Source organism: Sus scrofa, chromosome X (assembly GCF_054392235.1).
Source record: "Sus scrofa isolate SSC_HxYL_T2T_F1_AM1 chromosome X, Sscrofa_HxYL_maternal_Yorkshire_Landrace_v2.0, whole genome shotgun sequence".
Lineage (NCBI taxonomy): Eukaryota > Metazoa > Chordata > Mammalia > Artiodactyla > Suidae > Sus > Sus scrofa.
In genome coordinates this window covers 18,602,695-18,623,730 of record NC_139401.1, presented here as the reverse complement: position 1 = coordinate 18,623,730, position 21,036 = coordinate 18,602,695, and the positions used below count along the sequence as shown (strand labels likewise).

The 21,036-nt window shown below is 38.8% G+C and overlaps 1 protein-coding gene and 1 pseudogene across 12 annotated transcripts in view; both read right to left on the bottom strand.

Moving 5' to 3' along the window:
* The window catches only part of CDKL5 (cyclin dependent kinase like 5), a 235,939-nt gene that overhangs the window by 109,288 nt on the left and 105,615 nt on the right, over positions 1 to 21,036 (bottom strand). The gene's annotated exons all lie outside the window — the stretch shown is intronic.
* Positions 2,614 to 4,799, bottom strand: LOC146394499 (gap junction alpha-1 protein-like; annotated as a pseudogene).

Below are 21,036 nucleotides of genomic sequence, written 5' to 3'. Positions count from 1 at the left end.
AGCTGTTTTAGTGACAAAGCCAAATCCTTAACCTGTTGTGCCATACGGGAACTCCCTGGACTGGCTAAAACAAATTTTTTTAAATAGTGAAAAATACCAAATGCTGGCGAGCATGTGGAAGAAACGAGATCACTCATACATTGCCGATGGGAATTAAACCACTCTGGAAAAAGAGTACACCAGTGTCCTGCCAAACTATACACTCACCATACAACTCAGCAACTACACTCTTGGGCATTTATCCCAGGGGAATGAAAACTTAGGTTCACACACACACACAAACCTGTACACGAATGTTCATAACAGTTTTATTTATAACAGCCCCGAACTAGAAACAACCTGAAAGTCCTTTGACAGCTGAATAAAGTGTGGTACCTCTATCCTATGAAATACTACTTAGCAATAAAAAAGAACAAGTTATTGGTTCACACAAAAACTTGGATGGGTCTCCAGGGAGTTACGCTGAATGAAAAAGGCCAATCTCAAAAGACTATGCACTATACCATGCCACTTAAATAGCATTTTTTAAATGACAAAATTATAGAGATGAACAGGTTGCCAGAGGATAGGGAGAGGGAAAGGGAGGGATGTGGCTGAGGCTATAAAAAGATTGCATAAGGAGTCCTGGCGATATCTATGATATCTATATCTTCACTGTGGTGGTCACACAAATCTACACAAGTGATAGAACCACACACACACACACACACACACACACACACGCACGCGAGTGCATGTAAAATTGGTGACATCTGAATAAGGTCCATGGATTATATCAACGTCAGTTTTTCTGGGTATAATATTCTGCTATAATTATGTAAGATTATTATTAGGAGAAATTAGTTGAAGGACATATGGAATCTACAATTATCTCAAGATAAAAATTTAAAGAAAATCAAGCAAGCAATACGTGAAAATGAATGTGAACCAGGAAGTGAGGTGGCGTGTTCGATCTGATTCCAAGGTTTCAGAAGTTGTGTGGTGCCCCACAGAGACACACATCCCATTCGAAGATAATAGTGATTCTTCCTCAAGAAAGGGTTTGTGAGAAGGCAATCTGAAAGATTCTTCACTGAACCAAGAGAATGGGTTTTCCAAATGAGACTGTCAGAGCAAGATGCAGTCAGATGGACTGGCAGGTTTACCACTGAGGTCATCCCCATCTTCGCCTTTCCCAGGTGCCCTGTGGGGTGGGGGGAGGCTTCCGATGAAGAGGAGATCAGTTAAAAGGAAAACAAAGAAGCTGCATTTATTTTTGCACTTTGAAAAGAAATAAGCCTATCTGATTCTGCTACGTATAATTAAAAATGCTAATACTAAAACCTTTTCTAACATGGTTTCCACAATTCTCTTTCCAAAAATCTGTTCTAGCATATTTTGCTTAGATGAAGATGTACCAATGAAAAATTCAAAAGACGAGGAAAGATGAGCACAGCCAGAAGCTTGCAGAGAAGGCCGTCAAGAGGATTGCTCTCTTGAAACTTTACTGAACAAAGAACACTCTCTAGAATACATAATGGACTAGGTCTACATTGCGTGCAATAAAGCTGAACATGACAGCAGTTCAACAGGAAATGTTCAACAAATTAGTATTTCTCACTGTTCAACACTGCTTATGTAGCTGCCATGCAAGAATGAAGCATTAAACTCAGCATTTTCACTAATCATCTGTGATGAGTTTTAAAAAAGGCATTTGAAGAAACAGATTTCCTTAGTATATATTACAAACAAATTAGTTACACGAATAATACTCATACCTCTTTCAACCTCTCTTGCATTCCAAATAAAATCCAAGTACGAATATCAAAAATGCTGACTATCCCTTAAGACTGCCAAACTCAACAGAATATATGCTTCAAAATAATGTTTATTACGTAGGGTTTATTAAGCTGGATAGAGTCAAGAACTATCATTTACTGTAAAAATTCATGTAAGAACACTTATGAGTCCAGCTCTAAGCGTTTCATGCTTCTCATATTAGAGAATGTTGCTTATAGTACTAAAATTCTACCATTCAAGCATCAATGATTACATTTCAGAAAAAGGAAAATCGTTCACGACATCTTTCTACAAACAAGAAAATTATCATGAAGAGAACCTGCATCCATACTAGGATACACAGGGGGTGGCAGAGTTAGGGGAAAAAAATGTTTTACTTTTACAGTGGAAATCTGTAATATACACATCCTTTGGACCCACATCAAAAAACCCATGAAAAAGGCTCAAATTTGAACACCATGTGCATTATTTTAAAATCTATGTCCATGAGTTTATATGGCATCTGTTTATACCAATACATGGTAAATATCTATCACCTTCACATACACTGAACCATTCTAAGGAAATATGTAAGAGAAAAAGGCCTTGCTTATGCATCACACCTAGTGCAACTTTTATTTAAAATACAAATTTTTTGAGTCAATCACTTTAAATATCAACATGTACCTCTGCTAATGCCTTTTTCTCTACCCTCCTACCCCAGACACCCTAGAAAAAAATCCTGGTGGTCTAATGTCTTTGTATCTACTAAGCCTCATGACTGACTGACCTTGATGAGCCCCACCTCCTCTGAAACACAAGTACACTGTCTACTGCACCTTCCTTTAACAAGCGAGCAGAACTGGAACACGTTCAACCATGCGTCTGAATCTCTAGGTCATTTCCACTACTGCTGGCATGACTGCTGGCTCTGAAGAACAGCTGCCTGTCTACAATGGCTAGTGTCCAGTAGGTAGATTTTTTTTTTTTTTAAGAATTTTGCTTGTCATTGGGGAAATCAAAAGACTGTGTATGTGAGAGATGGTGCTTCCTGCCTGCCACATTTGAACTTGTTATGTGCTGTAATTTGCAGGGTTTTCCTGGCTTCCTTGTTTGCTGTAACTGTGGCAGGAAGAACTGTTTCTGGCTCCAGCAACCAGCTTGTCCCTGGAAAGGGACATGGTGGAGAGAGGAACAGCTGATGAGGAGACGCTGGAGGGCTTGGCAGACCAGATGTTCTGAGGTAACGCCCACTCTCCGAATCTTCCACATGGTCCTTAATGCTCTTGAATAAGACATGCAATAGCTCAATGATACTTAAGACAAGAGATATAAAGGACACTAGCAGCATGAAGAGGATAAAGATGCTTTTCTCTGTGGGGCGAGGGAAGAAGCAGTCCACCTAAGGCGGGCAAGGGTCTCGTTTGCGAGTATAAACCACATTCAGGCTGAATTCATAGATGTACCACTGGATCAGCAGGAAGGCACCTCAAAGACAGACCTGAAGAAGATACCAATGGTACAGGTTTGCAGCAAGCCACCCCGGCCCCCATTTTCACCTTGCTGTTCTTCAATGCCAGACTTGAACTTCTTGATTTCTATTTCCTCCAAGTGCACCTCTACATTGGCACCACTGGTTGGGGCAACTTTGCCTCCTCTTTGCTGAACTTCCCTTCCTTTCGCATCCCATAGAACACATGCTCTAGGTACAAGAGTGCAGGGGTAGATGTAAATATGACCTCCAGGACCCAGAAACTCACGTGAGAGATTAGGAAGGAATTATCATAGCAGATGTTTTCGCAACCAGGCTGTCGAGTGTGACAATGAAAGGCAAACCGCTCATTATCCCAGGCTGACTCAACTGCTGTCCCCAGTAGCAGGATTGGGAAAATGAAAAGGACTGAGAGCCACACCTTGAGTAAACATGAACCCTGTCGAGGAGCTGGCCTAGGGGACTCCAGCCACTCGTACTGTCCGTTCGTTGTTCTTTCTCTAAAAAAACTGAAGTTGGCACACCAAGTGAATGCACTCCTTAGATGATGAAGTAAAATAAAGTAAGTTCAAGCCCTCAAAACTCTGGTACCTTTCTCATTCTTCTCCCTAATGAAAGTCAATTGCTGATACCTGACATAAGCTTATGTGGATTCATTTTTCAAATGTAAACACTCTTAAATAAGGATGTCCATGTATCAATAAAAAGGACGAGATACATAAAAAGGGTAAAAAATAGACATATCTAAAGACCTTCTTCATTTCTAGAATAAGGAAATCTCCAAAGATAAAAACTAAAACACAGAAACTGAATTAAACATTTACATGCAAATATACTGACTGATTCACCTTCAGACATATCAGGGCCATCATCTCCCAAACAGATAATGATTTCATCTAAGCATTATTTACAGATTGCCTACTAGGTGCCAGGTACTGTACTGGGCATTGGTTCCTACTGGTGAGTAAAATAGACAGAATTCCTTTGGAACTCACAATCAACTAGGGGTAACAGCTAACCAAAAGTACAGTATTTTATTGTTTTTATTACAATTAATTGATTGTAGGATAAAACATTATTTTATTTACCATTCAGAAAGCAATCAAGGCATCCAGTGTAAGATGTGCCCCAATTTCAGAAATCTGGGCAGAAATGTTTATCTTAGAATCAATGAAAAAGGTGAAGCAAGGAGTTCCTGTTGTGGCTTAGCAGTAATGAACCCAACTAGTATCCACGAAGATGTAGGTTGGATCCCTGGCCTCACACAGTGGGTTAAGGATCCCGTGTGGCTGTGAACTGTGGGGTTGCAGACTTGACTTGGATCCTGCGTTACTGTGGTATAGGCCAGCAGGTGCAGCTCCCATTTGACCCCTCAGCCCGGGAACTTCCCTATGCTGTGGGTGTGGCCCTAAAAAGAAAAAAAAAAGGCTAAGTGAAGGAGTTCTCTTCCAGCGCAGTGGGTTACAGATCTGGTGCTGTCACTACAGCAGCTTAAGTTGCTTCCCTGGCGCAGGTTTAATCTCTTGCCCTGGAAGTTGCGCATGCCCATGGGTGTGCCCAAAACAAAACAAAAGCCGAAATGAGTAAGTCAATACACAAGTGCGAATTTAAATAATTCCAAGAAGGAAACAAATAGACACCAACAGAGATTAGCGCAAGGAAACTCAGATCAGAATTACAGAGGCAGCCAAGCAAAGATTAGAAAAACAGCTGCATGTGAAGAAGCAGCATGGGCAAAAACCTGAAGAGGGAAGGACTCATTGTACTCAAGGAGCTCAAAGGCAGGCAGCAGGCAGAGGTAGCAGAATGGCACCAGAGGGGCCTACCTCAGGCATCTGTTTGGCAGTAGCAAAGAATCCCAGAAGCAGAAAGCGAAATCAGTGTGAGGCTGAGGCAAGACTGAAGTCATCGGAGAAATCATTAAGGCAGTTCGGGAGTTCTAGGGGACAATGCGAGGGTTGGGGAAGGAGCCAGGATGCGACTGAGGGATGTACAGATCATTACAAGGACAGGGGTTCTGTGCTCACGGACGGCCAGTGAGGATGTCAAGGATCATGGGTCTGGTCCCAAGAGTCTCTGGAGAGGGAAACAAGCTATACTGGTGCTGTGGTCTCCAATGCTGCAGTGAATAAAGGAGCATTTTGCAAGGATAGCTGCCGTTCCAGTCAGCAGGGAGTAACTGGCAAGACCAAAACCAAAAAAGAGAAGCTGCTGCTCTTCGCTTATCTGGGAATTGAAAGTCAGGACTCTGCTGACAGGCGCCTCAATATAATTACTTGTTTACTGAACGTGGACAGTTAGCTTCAGTGGAATTGTTAGCACATGGAAGCTTTTCAGTTAAGACTAAAATACTGATACACTGTTTCCATTCTTGAGGGTTTCTTCTAAGATACTGTTATATCAAGAGCTTTTAAAAAACTTTAGGAGGAAGGACACTGACAGCAGCCACCAATCTGTTGAGAGCAAGGGGAAGGTGGCATGGGCGCTACATAAACCTGCTGTGCCACTACTGAAGGCCTTCTATTCCTTCTCCATTTCCCCTTGACAGACCTCTTGCTTCATAAGAAACATTTCTGAGCAAAATGCCTAGGGAAAAGCTTCTTCCTTTAATTCAGAGAAGGCTAGACACATGAATCTTACCTTAAAACGAACCACAGCTAACTGATTATTACATGACAAAAATCATTTCAACCAATTTACTTCAGTATAGCACTAACAATTTTTTAAACAAACTTTACTTAGTATGTTACATAACACTCATAATATTTAATATTTTAATTCTCCCTCTTTAAAAAATTTAATTCCAAAGATATTTATTTAAACAATTAGGAAAATAAGAGAGAAAAATATTTCTTAAAGGAAAGAAATGTGAATTTGCCAACTAATAAGCAATCTTAAATACCACACAGCTTATTTGCTTCTTGGTTTAATGGCTGAGTGGCCGTTCCTCACAGTAGATTTAGCAAGGAAAATAAAACTTAAATGAAAACTAAAAAAGGGGAAAGGCTAATGCAATTTACAATGTTTCAGTCTCCCGAGGTTGGTTACAACTATTCTCCGAGGATAAGAACTCAAGCTTCCCAAAATGAAATTTTTTTAGCAAGTAATCAAATTATAAGGCTGAAAAGTACACACAGTGCTTTCTCAGTTGCTTAAATAACACATTTTTGCCAAACTGTCCTCTATCACACAGATTCTGAAAGTAATCCTATTAAGTTAAAGTCACCAAGATGTATACTTCATAATTAATACATTCTTCAAGGTTAACTGAAAACAGAACATTGGCAACATATGAGTTGAACATTTATTCTCATTGTTTTTCAAATTTAAGCAATGGTTAGTTTTGAGAGATTGTAAAATCCTTTTAAAAATTGAGTTATTTCTTCAAAAACAAGTGGGATAAAACAACAGCAAATGACAGTTAAAGAAAATAATCCCTGAAGTTACTTTGGCGTGGTTTATAGAAGGTATCTGATTAAAAAACAAAAATAAAACAAAAAAATAGTGTTGGGAGTTCCCGTCGTGGCGCAGTGGTTAACGAATCCGACTAGGAACCATGAGGTTGCGGGTTCGGTCCCTGCCCTTGCTCAGTGGGTTAACGATCCGGCGTTGCCGTGAGCTGTGGTGTAGGTTGCAGACGCGGCTCGGATCCCGCGTTGCTGTGGCTCTGGTGTAGGCCTGTGGCTACAGCTCCGATTCGACCCCTAGCCTGGGAACCTCCATATGCCGCGGGAGCGGCCCAAGAAATAGCAACAACAACAAAAAGACAAAAGACAAAAAAAAAAAAAAAAAAAAAAAATAGTGTTGTGGGGGGAAAAGAAAATCACTAATTCTAGTTAATTTAGGTTAGAGTTATTAGCAACTTTCTAGAACTACATTAAGTTCTTAAATTCTTCAAGTATTTTGCTCTGAAAATGTTCTTACCAAGCACTTTGAAAATATACAGATCCGAGATTCAAAGGGATGAAATAACTGAGAATGAGTCATCTAGCGAAGCAAATGGCTCATAGCAAAGTTAAAAGCCTCTTGATGAACATTATTTTTAAACTAAGTAAGGTATTTCCAATTTGAAAATATAAATAAAAGACTTCAGGCTTCAGCTCCAACACATAAAGTGCTGGAATGTAGTCACTTTTGTCCTTACAACAAGAAAAAAATCTGAACTGCCGATCAACAACTTTTATTAGGCCTATCAGAGAATCAGGAGCACAGGGCGAACTGAACATCTGAAATCTGGAGAGACAGGCAAATACAGAGAATCACATTCAAGATTAGCTTACCTGGAACAGAAGGTGCTGGAGTAGGAATACACTAGTAAGAAAACTTAAATTGTAATTTTGACAAAGGCTTGTGAGTAACTGGGAGCCCAATTTTAGGAGGGCCTCTACATTCTCATGGCTTTACCTCCAGGAAACCTCACAAGGTTCTGACTGTTAAAATCTGAGAAGGATCTCCTCCACTATGGGTAAGAGGAAAAGTAACCATTTTAAAATATACCCATGGGAAAAGTTTTGAAATAAGCCCACAAGGTTCTCTATAACAAAAACTAACACTCCAAGGAAAAATTTATTAAAGCCTTCGATACTCTCCTGGAAGAGGGGAGATTAGCCAAAGGCAGCCTCTTCTAGCCTTGTTTCACCTAAAAGGAAGCACGGCAGGGGGGCGAGGCTGGGGAGGCAGGTGGCTAAGAAATACTTCTGAAGGTTGCAGTCCAGGGCTCAGGCCCACCAAAAGACTAAGATTGGTCCTAAGATTGTAAAACATGTCTCCTTCCCCATACTCTACCATCGTGTCACCAAAGTTCCCATATGATAGCAAGAGATTACAACGCAAAGAGTTGCAAGAAACAGTACTATTTTAAAAGGAGTTCTTAGAGTTCCCGTCATGGCGCAGTGGTTAACTAATCCGACTAAGAACCATGAGGTTGCAGGTTTGATCCCTGGCCTTGCTCAGTGGGTTAAGGATCCCGCGTGGGCGTGAGCTGTGGTGTAGGCCAGTGGCTACAGCTCCCCTAGCCTGGGAACCTCCATATGCCATGAGAGCGGCCCTAGAAAAAGGCAAAAAGACCAAAAAAATAAAAAATAAATAAAAATAAAAAGGAGTTCTTAGGGAAACCCAAGGATAATGGGGGAGAAAAATTTAAAACTAAAGTCACTAAAGCAAACTGAAGCCTTTGGCACCTACATCTACAACAAACATTAAACACAGCCCACCTCCTTGCCAAATTAATATGAAAACTTACACTAAAGGCCTATTTACCTGCATTCATATTATCCAATATATCCTACCTGTTTTTTTACTTTTTTTTTTTTGGTCTTTTTAGGGCCATATGTGTGGCCTATGGAAGTTCCCAGGATAGGGGTCAAATTGGAGCTGGAGCTGCGGGCCTACCCCACAGCCACAGCAACGCGGGATCTAAGCCACATGTGCAACCTACACCAGAGCTCACAGCATCGCCAGATCTTTAACCCACTGAGCGAGGCCAGGGACCAAACATGTTCTCATGGATATAAGTCCGATTTGTTACTGCTGAGCCACAACGGGAATGCCAACTTTTAAATATAATGGATATGCTAAGACAGGAGAGAAAACAGAGTCACATAAAATGATCAAATGAAATCAAGAAAGGCAGAAAAAGAGGAGACTTGTTTTTTTGATTTTTAAAAAGGGTAACAAATAGAAAAGCTACAAATATGGTTGTCACTTTAAATGTGAATGGCCTAAATACACCAATTAAAAGAGATTGTCAAAGTAAATTTTAAAAATTCACATTAAATACAAAGACACAGATAGGTTAAAAGCAAAAGGATGAAGAAAGATATACCATGTTAACGCTGGTTAAAAAAAAGCTAGAGTAGCTATATCAATTTTAGAGAAAGCAGACTTCCTAAGGAGGAAAATCATCAGGGACAAAGAAGGGCATTAGAAAATGACATATTCTCCAAGAAAACATAACAATCCTTAATATGTATGCACCAAATAAGAGTATCAAAATATATGAGGCAAATGATAGAACTGCAAAGAGAAATAGACAAATCCACTATTATAGCTGGAGACTTCAAAACTCCCTTTTCAGTAACTGACAGATCTGCCAAAAAGAAAAAAAAAAAAAAAAGAGTAAATGTAAGTGAATTGAAGAGCACCACCAATCAACTGGATCTACTTGTCACTTACATCCAACAAGAGCAAAATACAGGTTCTTGTCAAGATCAAATGAAATACTCATCAAGGTAGACCAAATTCTGGACCACAATGCAGAGCTTAACAAATTTTAAAGAATAAAAAATCATACAAAGCATATTCTCACACCACAATGGAATTAAACTAGAAATCAATAACAAAAAGCTGGAAAATCTCAAAACATTTAGCTAATAAACAACACATTTCTAAATAACGCATAGGTCAAAGAAGAAATCTAAAGAGCAATTTTTAAATATTTTGAACTAAATGAAAATATAAATTAAAATGTGTACAATGCAACAAAAGCAGGGCTTAGAGAAAAGTTGATAGCACAGAATGCATCTATTAGAAAAGAAAACAGACTTAAAATCAATAACCTAAGCTTCTAATAAGACAAAGAAAGACAACTTAAGACTAAAGCAAAGAGAAGGACAGAACAATAAAAATTACAGCAGTAATCGATGAAATTGAAAACAGGAACTCAACAGTGAAAAATCAGTGGAAACAAAGCTGTTTCTCCGAAGAGACAGATAAAATCAATAAGCCTCTAAACAGGATAACCAAGAAGAAAAAGAGAGAAGACACAAAATTTAATATCAGAAATGAAAGAAGTCATTACCACCAATCCTATGGACATTATAAGAATAATAAAAGAATATTATGAACAAATCTATGCCTATATATTTGATGTGGACCAATTCCTTGAAATATACAAACTATCCAAATTTATACAAGGAATAACAGATAATATAGGCCTATATCAATGGAAGAAACTCAAACAATAATTAATAACTTTCTAAAAAAGAAAGTCCTGTAACCAGATGGTTTCACTGGGAAATTCTGCCAAATATTCAATGAAGAAATGAAGGAAGAATTCTCTACAATCTCTTCCAGAAAATAGAAATAGAGGAACACATCAAAACTCACTCTATGAGGCCATATTAGGGTATTATCAATACCAGAACCAGATAAAGACATTAAAAGAAAGGCAAACTACATGAACACAGATGTAAACCTACTCAAAAAAATATTAGCAAAACAAATCCATCAGTGTATAAAAAGAATTACACATCTTGACTAAATGAGATTTATCTTGGGTGTGCAAAGCTGGTTCAACATCCTAAAATCAATTCATCATCAACACATGAAAGTGAAACTATCACATGAACATATCATGTGATTCAGAGTGGCATTTGACAAAATCCAATATCCGTCTGTGATTAAAACTCTTAGCGGGAGTCCCTGTCATGGCACATTGGAAATGAATCTGACTAGGAACTATGAGGTTGTGGGTTTGATCCCTGGCCTTGCTCAGTGGGTTAAACATCTGGTGTTGCCATGAGCTGTGGTGTAGGTCACAGACACAGCTCAGATCTGGCATTGCTGTGGTGTGGCTGTGGCATAGGCTGGTGGCTACAGCTCTGATTCGACCCCTAGCCTGGGAACCTCTATATGCAGCAGGTGTGGCCCTACAAAAGACAAAAAAAAAAAAAAAAAAGAAAGAAAGAAAGAAAGGAAGAAAGAAAGAAAAGAAAGAATCCAACTAGGAACCATGAAGTTGCAGGTTCGATCCCCAGCCTCACTCAGTGGGTTAAGGATCTGGGGTTACCGTGAGCTGTGTTGTAGGTTTCAGACACGGCTCAGATCTGGTGTTGCTGTGGCTGTGGTGTAGGCCAACAGTAACAGCTCCGATTGGATCCCTAGCCTGAGAACCTCTATATGCAGTGGGTGCAGCCCTAAAAAGACAAAAAAAGATCAGGAAAAAACAAAAAAAAACCTCTTAGAAATCTAGAAATAGAGAGAACGTCCTTAATGTACAAAAAACCTATAGAGAGAAACTGAATGCCTTCCCACTAACCTCAGGAATAAGATAAGAATGTCCTCTCTCACCACTTGGTTTTTTGTTGTTTTTGTTTTGTTTTGTTTTGGGTGGGTTTTTTTTGCTTTTTTTTTTTTTTTTTGCTTTTTTATGGCTGCACCTGTGGCATATGGAAGTTCCCAGGCTAGGGGTCAAATCGGAGCTACAGCTGCTGGCCTATGCCACAGCCACAGAAACAGTGGATCTAAGCCACATCTGCAACCTAAACCACAGCTCACAGCAATGCTGGATCCTTAACCCACACAGCAAGGCTGGGGATCGAACCTGCAACCTCATGGATCCTATTTGGGTTTGTTAACTGCTGAGCCACAAAGGGAATTCCATCTCTCACCACTTGTATTCTAATACTGTGCTGGAAGTCACAACCAATACAATAAGACAAGTAAAGGAAACAAAAGGTATACAGATTAGGAAATAACAAATAAACAGATGTTTTGTTCACAGATTACATGATTGATAATGAAGAAAGTCCCAAAGAATTTAACAAAAGGGGGGAAGAAAAACCTGGAGCTAATAAATAAGCAATTCTAGCAAGGTCACAGGATACAAGGCTGATATACAAAAGTCAATCACTTTCCCATATGCCAGAAATGAACAACTAGAATTTAAAAACAGCATTTACCCTACCATCAAAAGGAAAAAAAGAAGTACTTAGGTATAAATCTAACATAACAACTGTAAGATCTTTATGTGAAAAACTGTATAACTCTGTTAAAAGAAATCAAAAAAGATTCTATGTTCATCAAGTGGAAGTCATAATATTGTTAAGATATTAATTCTCAGCTTGATCTGCAGATTCAGTGTGATACCAATCCCAGCACGCTATTTTGTAGATATCAACAAATAGATTTTAAATACAGCCTGGATTGGGACAAGATGGTGAAGTAGAAGGACTTAAGCTCACCCTCTGCCATGAAAACACCAAACTTACAATGAACCACTGAAAAACCATCAGTAAAACAGACTACAAACTACCAAAAAGATAATCTACACTTGAAGGCAAAGAAGCCACACTGAGACAGTAGGAGGGGCGCTTTCACAAGGAGGGGCACAGAAGCACGAGAGGCTACAACCCTCTATCCTGCAAAAAGGAGACCAGGTGAAAAGCTATGCAAAATGACAAGGCAGAGGAATATAAGGCAGATAAAGGAACTAGACAAAACCCCAGAAAACAACTAAGTGAACTGGAAATTAGCAGCCTCCATGAAAAAGACTTTAAAATAATGATGGTAAAGATGATCCAAGGGGCAAACATTGATAAATTAGAAGAAAAGTTGAGCAAAGAAATACAAGACTAAACAAAGAGAGATCCAAAATTCAATAACTGAAATAAAAAAATAACTAGAAGGAAGCAATAGCAGTTTACAGGAGGCAGAAGATCGAATAAGTGTGGTGGAAGACAGACTGGTGGAAATTACTGATGCAGAAAAGAATAAAGAAAAAAGAATGGGAGTTCCCATCATGGCGCAGTGGTTAACGAATCCGACTAGGAACCATGAGGTTGTGGGTTCGGTCCCTGCCCTTGCTCAGTGGGTTAACGATCCGGCGTTGCCATGAGCTGTGGTGTAGGTTGCAGACGCGGCTCGGATCCCGCGTTGCTGTGGCTCTGGCGTAGGCCGGTGGCTACAGCTCCGATTCAACCCCTAGCCTGGGAACCTCCATATGCCGTGGGAGCGGCCCAAGAAATAGCAACAACAACAAAAGACAAAAAGACAAAAAAAAAAAAAAAAAGAAAGAAAAGAAAACAAAAAAGAATGAAAAGAAATTAAGAGAGTCTAATAGAACTCTAGGACAAGCTTAAATGCTCCAACATTCACATTATACGAGTGCCGGAAGAAGATAGAGAGAAAGGGCCAGAGAAAATATTTGAAGAGATGACAGCCAAAAACTTCCTTAACTGCATCACTCACTCAAATCCAGAAAGGACAATGAACACCATATAAACTAAACCCAAGAAAGAACACCCCAAGACACATATTAATCAAACTGGTCAAAATTAAAGGCAAAGAGAAAATACTGAAAGCAGCTAGGGAAAAGCAACAAATAACATACAAGGGAACTCCAATAAGGTTGTCAGCTGATTTTTCAGCAGAAACTGCACAGGCCAGAAGGGAATGGCATAATATACTTAATGTAATGAAAGGAAAAAACCTCCAACCCAGATTACTCTACCTAGCAAGGCTCTCAGATATGAAGAATAAATCAAAAGCTTTACAGATAAGCAAAAGCTAAGAGAATTCAGCACCACTAAACCAGCTTTACAACAAATACTAAGGGAACTTTTATAGATGGATAAGAAAAGGCTACAACTAGAAGCAAGAAAATCACAAATGAGAAGGCTCATCAGTAAAGGCAAACATATAGTAAAGGCAGGAAATCATCCACACACAAATATGACATCAAAACCAGCAATTGTGAGAAGAGGTGAGCACAAATGCATGATACTGGAGATGCATCTGCAATTAAGAGACCAGCAACTCAAAACAATATTGCATATATATAGACTCCTATATGAAAACCTCATGGTAACTGCAAACCAAAAACCTGCAATAGATACACACACAACTAAGAAAAAGCAACCCATACACAACTCTAAAGACAGTCATCAAACTACAAAAGAAGAGAACAAAAGAAGAAAAAAGACCAACAAAAACAAATCCAAAACAATTATCAAAATAGCAATACGAGCTTATATCAATAATAATCTTAAATGTAAAAAGACTAAATGTTCCAATCAAAAGACACAAACTGGCTGAATGGATACAAAACAAGACCCATATATATGCTATCTATAAGAGATACACTTTAGCTCTAAGGACACATACAAACTGAAAATGGGAGGATGGAAGAAAATACTCCATGCAAATGGAAATCGAAAGAAAGCCAGAATATCAATACTCATATCAGACAAAACAGATCTTAAAATAAAGACTGCTATATATATGTATGTGTGACTGGGTCACTTTGCTGTACAGCAGAAAAGTGACAGAACACTGTAAACCAACTATAAGGGAAAAAATTAAAATCACAAAAAATAAATTTTAAAAAAATGCATTTCTCAAAAAAAGGAATGTGACAAGAGACAAAGAAAGCCATTACATAATGATCAAAGGATCAATCCATGAAGAAGATATAGCAATTATATATATATATATATACACCCAACAATAGGAGCACCTCAATATATAAGGCAACTTGCTAACAACCTTAAAAGGAGAAATTGACAATAACACAGTAATAGTGGGGGACTTTAACACCCCATTTACAGTAATGGACAGATCATCCAGACAAAAAATCAACAAAAAACACAGGCCTTAAATGATGCATTAGACCAGATGGACTTAAGAGATACTTACAGACTATTCCACCCCAAAGCAGCAGAATATATATTCTTCTCATGCGTACATGGGACATTCTCTAGGATGGATCACATTCTGGGCCACAAATCAAGTTTCAGTAAATTAAAAAAAAAAAAAAATGAAATCATATCAAGCATCTTTCCCAACCACAACACTATAAGACTAGAAAGTAACAAGAAGAAAAAATTGCAGAAAACCCACAAACACGTGGAGACTAAACAACATGCTACTAAACAACCAATGGATCACTGAAAATATCAAAGAGGAAATTAAAAAATACCTAGAAGTGGAGTTCCCGTTGTGGCTCAGTGGTAATGAACCTGACTAGGATCCATAAGAATGCGGGTTCAGAGTTCCCATCGGAACTGAAATGAATCTGACTAGGAACCATGAGGTTGTGGGTTCAATCCCTGGCCTCGCTCAGTGGGTTAAGGATCCAGCATTGCCATGAGCTGTGGTGCAGGTTGCAGACATGGCTCGGATTTGGTGTTGCTGTGGCTCTGGTGTAGGCCGGCAGCAATAGCTCCGATTAGACCCCTAGCCTGGGAACCTCAATATGCTGTGGGTACAGCCCTAAAAAAGAACAAAAAGACAAAAAAAAAAAAAAAAAAAAGAATGCGGGTTTGATGCCTGGCCTTGCTCAGTGAGTTAAGGATCTGGCACTGCCGTGAGTTGTGGTTTACACCAGCAGCCACAGCTCAGATTTGACCCATAGCCTGGGAACTTCCGTAGGCCACAGGTTCAGCCCTAAAAAGCAAAAAAAAAAAAAAAAAAAAAACCTAGGAGTAAATGAAAACAAAGACGCATCAATCCAAAACCTATGGGATGCAGCAAAAGCAGTTCTAAGAGGGAAGTTTACAGCAATACAAGTCCATCTCAGGAAACAAGAAAAATCTCAAATAAACAACCTAATTTCCACCTAAAGCAACTAGAGAAAGAAGAACAAACAAAACCCAAAGGCAGCAGAAGGAAAAAAACCCACAAAGATCAGAGAAGAAATAAATGAAATAGAAACAAAGAAAACCATAGAAAAGACCAATGAAACTAAAAGCAGGTTCTTTGAAAAGATCAACAAAATTGATAAACCCTTAGCCAGACGCATCAAGAGAAAAAGAGAGGACTCAATAAAATCAGAAATGAGAAAGGAGATGTTGGAGTTCCCATTGTGGTGCAGTGGAAACAAATCCAACTAGGAACCATGAGGTTGCGGGTTTGATCCCTGGCCTCACTCAGTGGGTTAAGGATCAGGCATTGCAGTGACCTGCAGTATAGGTCGCAGATGCAGCTCTGATCCTGTGTTGCAGTGGCTGTGGATTAGGCTGGCAGCTGTCGCTCTGATTCGACCTCTATCCTGGGAACCTCCATATGCCACGGGTGTGGCCTTAAAAAGCAAAAAAAAAAAAAAAAAAAAAAAAAAAAGTTACAACAGACATCACAGAAATACAAAAGAGACTGCTACAAGAAACTATACGCCAATAAAACAAACTCGAAGAAATGGAGAAATTCTTAGAAAGGTACAATCTTCCATGACCAAACCAAGAAGAAATAAAAAAGACGAATGGACCAATCACAAGTACTGAAACTGAAACTGTGATTTAAAAACTTTCAACAAACAAAACTCCAGGACCAGATGGCTTCACAGCCAAATATGATCAAAAATTTAGAGAAGAATTAACACCTATCCTTCTGAAAACATTCCAAAAAGGTTCAGAAGAAGGAATACTCCCAAACTCATCCATGAGGCCACCTCCACCCTAATACCAGTATCAGTCAAAGATACCATAAAAAAAGGAAATTACAGGCCAGTTATCACTGACGAACATAAAGCAAAAATCCTCAACAAAATACTAGCAAACTGAATGCAGCAATACATTAAAAGGATCGTACACCATGATCAAGTGGGATTTATACTAGGGATGCAAGGATTTTTCAAAATCCATAAATCAATCAGTGTGATACACCACATTAACAAACTGAAGAATAAAAACCATACTATCCTCTCAAAAGATGCAAGAAAGCTTCTGACAAAATCCAAAACCCATTTCTGATAAAAATGGTCATAGAGGGAACCCACCTCAACATAATAAAGGCCATATATAACAAACCCACAGCTAACATCATTCTCAAGGGTGAAAAGCTGAGAGAATTCCTGCTAAGATCAGCAATAAGACTGCTCTCGCCACTTCTATTCAATATAATTTTGGAAGTCCTAGCCAGGGCAATCAAGAGAAGAAAAAAAGGAATCCAAATTGAAAAGGAAGAAGTATAACTATCACTGTTTGCAGATGACATGAAACTGTACCTAGAAAATCCTAAAGATGCTACCAGAAGACTGTTAGAGCTCATCAATGAATTTGGTAAAGTTGCAGTATACAAAATAAATACACAGAAATCAACTGCATTTCTATATATTAACAATGAAAGATCAGAAAGAGAAATTAGAGAAACAATCCCATTTATCATCACATCAGAAAGAATAAAATACCTAGGAATAAATCTACCTAACAAGACAAAAGACCTGTCCTATGAAAACTATAAGACCCTGATCAAAGAAATCAAAGATGACATAAAGAGATGGAAAGATATACCAAGCTCTTGGATTGGAAGAATGAACATTGTCAAAATGACTATACTAACCAAGGCAATCTACAGATTCAATGCAATCCCTATCAAATTACCAATGGTGGAGTTTCCATAGTGGCTCAGTAGACTAGTATCCATGAGGATGCAGGTCTGATTCCTGGCTTTGCTCAGTGGGTTAAGAATCCAGCGTTGCCATGAGCTGTGGTGTAGATCACAGACATGGCTTAGAGCTGGCTTTTTGTGGCTGTGGTTTAGGTCAGCAGCTACAGCTCTGATTTGACACCTCCCCTGGGAACCTCCATATACTGCAGGTACAGCCCTAAAAAGACAAAAAAACAAAAGCAAAACAAATTACCAATGATATTTCTCAGAGAACTAAAACAAAATATTTTAAAATTTGTATGGAAACACAAAATACCCTGAATGGCCAAAGCAATCCTGAGAAAGTAAAATGGAGCTGGAGAAATAAGCTCTCTGACTTCAGACTATACTAGAAAGCTACATCATCAAAAGAGTATGGTACTGACACAAAAAACAGACATATAGATCAGTGGAACAGGATAGAAAGCCCAGGAAAAAAATCCAAATGCTTATGGCCAATTAATCTATGACAAAGGAGGCAAGAATATACAATGCAGGAAGGACAGTCTCTTCAATAAGTGTTTCTGGGAAAACTGAACAGCTACATGCAAAAGAATGAAATCAGAACACTCTCTAACACAAGACACAAAAATAAACTCAAAATGGATTAAAGACCTAAACATAAGGCCAGATACTATAAAACTCTTAGAGGAAAACATAGGCCAAACACCCTCTGACATAAACCACAGCAATATCTTCTCAGATCGACCTCCTAGAGTAATGACAATAAAAAACAAAAATAAACAAATGGGATCTAATTAAACTTAAAAGTTTTTGTACAGCAAGGGAAATCATGAACAAAACAAAAAGGCAACCCACAGAATGGGAGAAAATATTTGCACATGAAGCAGCTGACAAGGGATTATTCTCCAAATTATACAAACATCTCCTGCAGCTCAATTATCAAAAAAACAAACAACTCAATCAAAAAACAGGCAGAAGATCTAAATAGACATTTCTCCAAAGAAGACAGAGAGATGGCCAAAAAACACATGAAAAGATGCTCAACATCACCAATTATTAGAGAAATGAAAATCAAAACTACTATGAGGTACCATCGTACACCAGCCAGAAAGGCCATCATCAAAAAGTATACAAATAATAAATGCTAGAAATGGTGTGGAGAAAAGGTAAGTCTCTTACAATGTTAGTGGGAATGTACATTGGTGTAACCACCATGGAAAACAGTTTGGAGGAATCTCAAAAAACTAAAAATAGAACTACCATACAATCCAGCAATCCCACTCCTGGGCATCTATCCAGAGCAAACCATCATTTGAAAAGATATATGCACCCAATGTTCATCACAGCACTATATACAACAGCCAAGAAATGGAAGCAACCTAAATGTCCATCAAAAGAGGAATGGATAGAGAAGATGTGGTGTGTATGTCTATACATGTATGTGTGTGTGTGTGGGGTGTGTGTGTGTGTGTGTGTGTGTGTGTGTGTGTGTGTGTGTGAGATGGAATATTACTCAGCCATAAAAAGAACGAAATGTCATTTGCAACAACATGGATGGACCTAGAAACTATCATACTAAGTGAAGTCAGTCAGACAGTGAAAGACAAACATCATATGATATCACCTATATGTGACATCTAAAAAAAAAAAAGGATACAAGTAAACTTCTTTGCAGAACAGAAACAGATGCACAAACTTTGAAAAACTTATGATTACCAAAGGGGACAGGTAGCAGGGTGGGAGGGATGAACTGGGGGTTTAGGTTTGGCATATGCACGCTGAAGTATCTGGAACTAATGGCCAAAGGGGACCTGCTGTATAGCACAGAGAACTCAACCCAGTATTCTGTGATAATCTATGTTGGGAAAAAATCAGAGAGAATGGATATGTGTCTATGTATGACTGGGTCATTTTGCTGTACATCAGAAATTATCACAGCCTTGTAAATTAACCATAGTTCAATAAAACTTTTAAAAAACATAATATGGAAAAGCAAAAGACCCAGAATTGGAGGACTGATGCAACCTGGCTAAGATTACTATGATGCTACAGTAGTCAAGACAGCATGGTACTGGCGAAGAACAGACACACAGATCAATGAAACAGAACACAGAACTCAAAGACTCAGCCCAAACACAGCTGATCTTTGATAAAGAAGCAGAGGCAACAGGCACAACATTGTAAATCAACTACACTTAAAAAAAAAAAAAAAAAGGCGGCAGCAGCAGCAGCAGCAGAGGTAAATCCAATGGAGAAAGAAATCCTAACAACAAATGGTTTGCCCAATCAAAAAATGGGCAAAAGACTTGAACAAACATTTTTCCAAAGATATACAAATAGCCAAAGAGCACATGAAAAGATATCCAACATCACTAATCATTAATAAACATGCAAATCAAAACCACAATATCACACCACTTTACATCAATTAGGATACTTACAATAAATTTAAAAAAATAAATAAGTGTTGGCAAGGATGTGGAGAAACTGGAACCCTTTTACATTGCTGGCAGAAATTAGAATGGTGTAGCTACTATGAAAAACAGTTTTGTAATTCCTCACAAAAGTTAAACACAGAATCCCCATATTACATAGAATTTTTTACTTCTTAGTATATATCCCGAAAGAACTGAAAAAAGGGACTCAAACAAAACTTGACCACGAAAGTACATAGCAATTCTATTCACAATTATCAAAAGGTGAAAACAACCCAAATGTCTATCCACAGATAAATGTATAAACAAAATGGGATGTTATCCATATAAAGGAATATTATTCATCATAAAAAAGGAATGACGTTGGAGTTCCCGTCGTGGAGCAGTGGTTAACGAATCCGACTAGGAACCATGAGGTTTCGGGTTCGGTCCCTGCCCTTGCTCAGTGGGTTAACGATCCGGCATTGCCGTGAGCTGTGGTGTAGGTTGCAGACGCGGCTCGGATCCTGCATTGCTGTGGCTCTGGCGTAGGCCGGTGGCTACAGCTCCGATTAGACCCCTAGCCTGGGAACCTCCATATGCCGCGCGGAAGCGGCCCAAAGAAATAGCAAAAAGACCAAAAAAAAAAAAAAGGAATGACGTAAGGATACAGGCTATGACATGGATGAACTTCAAAAACATTACACTAAGTAAAAGAAGTCATTTATATGAAGTGACATATAAAGAAGTCATTTATATGAAATACCAGAATAGATAAATCTATAGCAACAGAAAGTAGATTGGTGGTTGCCAGGGAGAGGGAGAGGGAGAAATAGGGAGTAAGTATTTAATGGGTATGGGGTTTTCTTGTAGGGTTATAAAAGTATTTTGGAACTTGATAGAAGTAGTGATTGTACATTTAGAATGGACTAAATGCTGCTGAGTTGTACAGTTTAAAATGGTTGGTTTTGCATTATGTGAATTTTACCTCAATTTTTTTTTTTTGGTCTTTTGTCTTTTTAGGGCCACACCTGTGGCATATGGAGGTTGCCAAGCTAGGAGTCCAATTGGAGCTGAAGCTGCTGGCCTACACCACAGGCACAGTAATGCGGGATCCGAGCCGTGTCTGCAACCTACACTACAGCTCACGGCAATGCCAGATCCTTAATCCACTGAGCAAGGCCAGGGATCGAACCTGAGTCCTCATGGATGCTAGTTTGCTAACCGCTGAGCCACGACAGGAACTCTCTCAATTTTTAAAAAAAA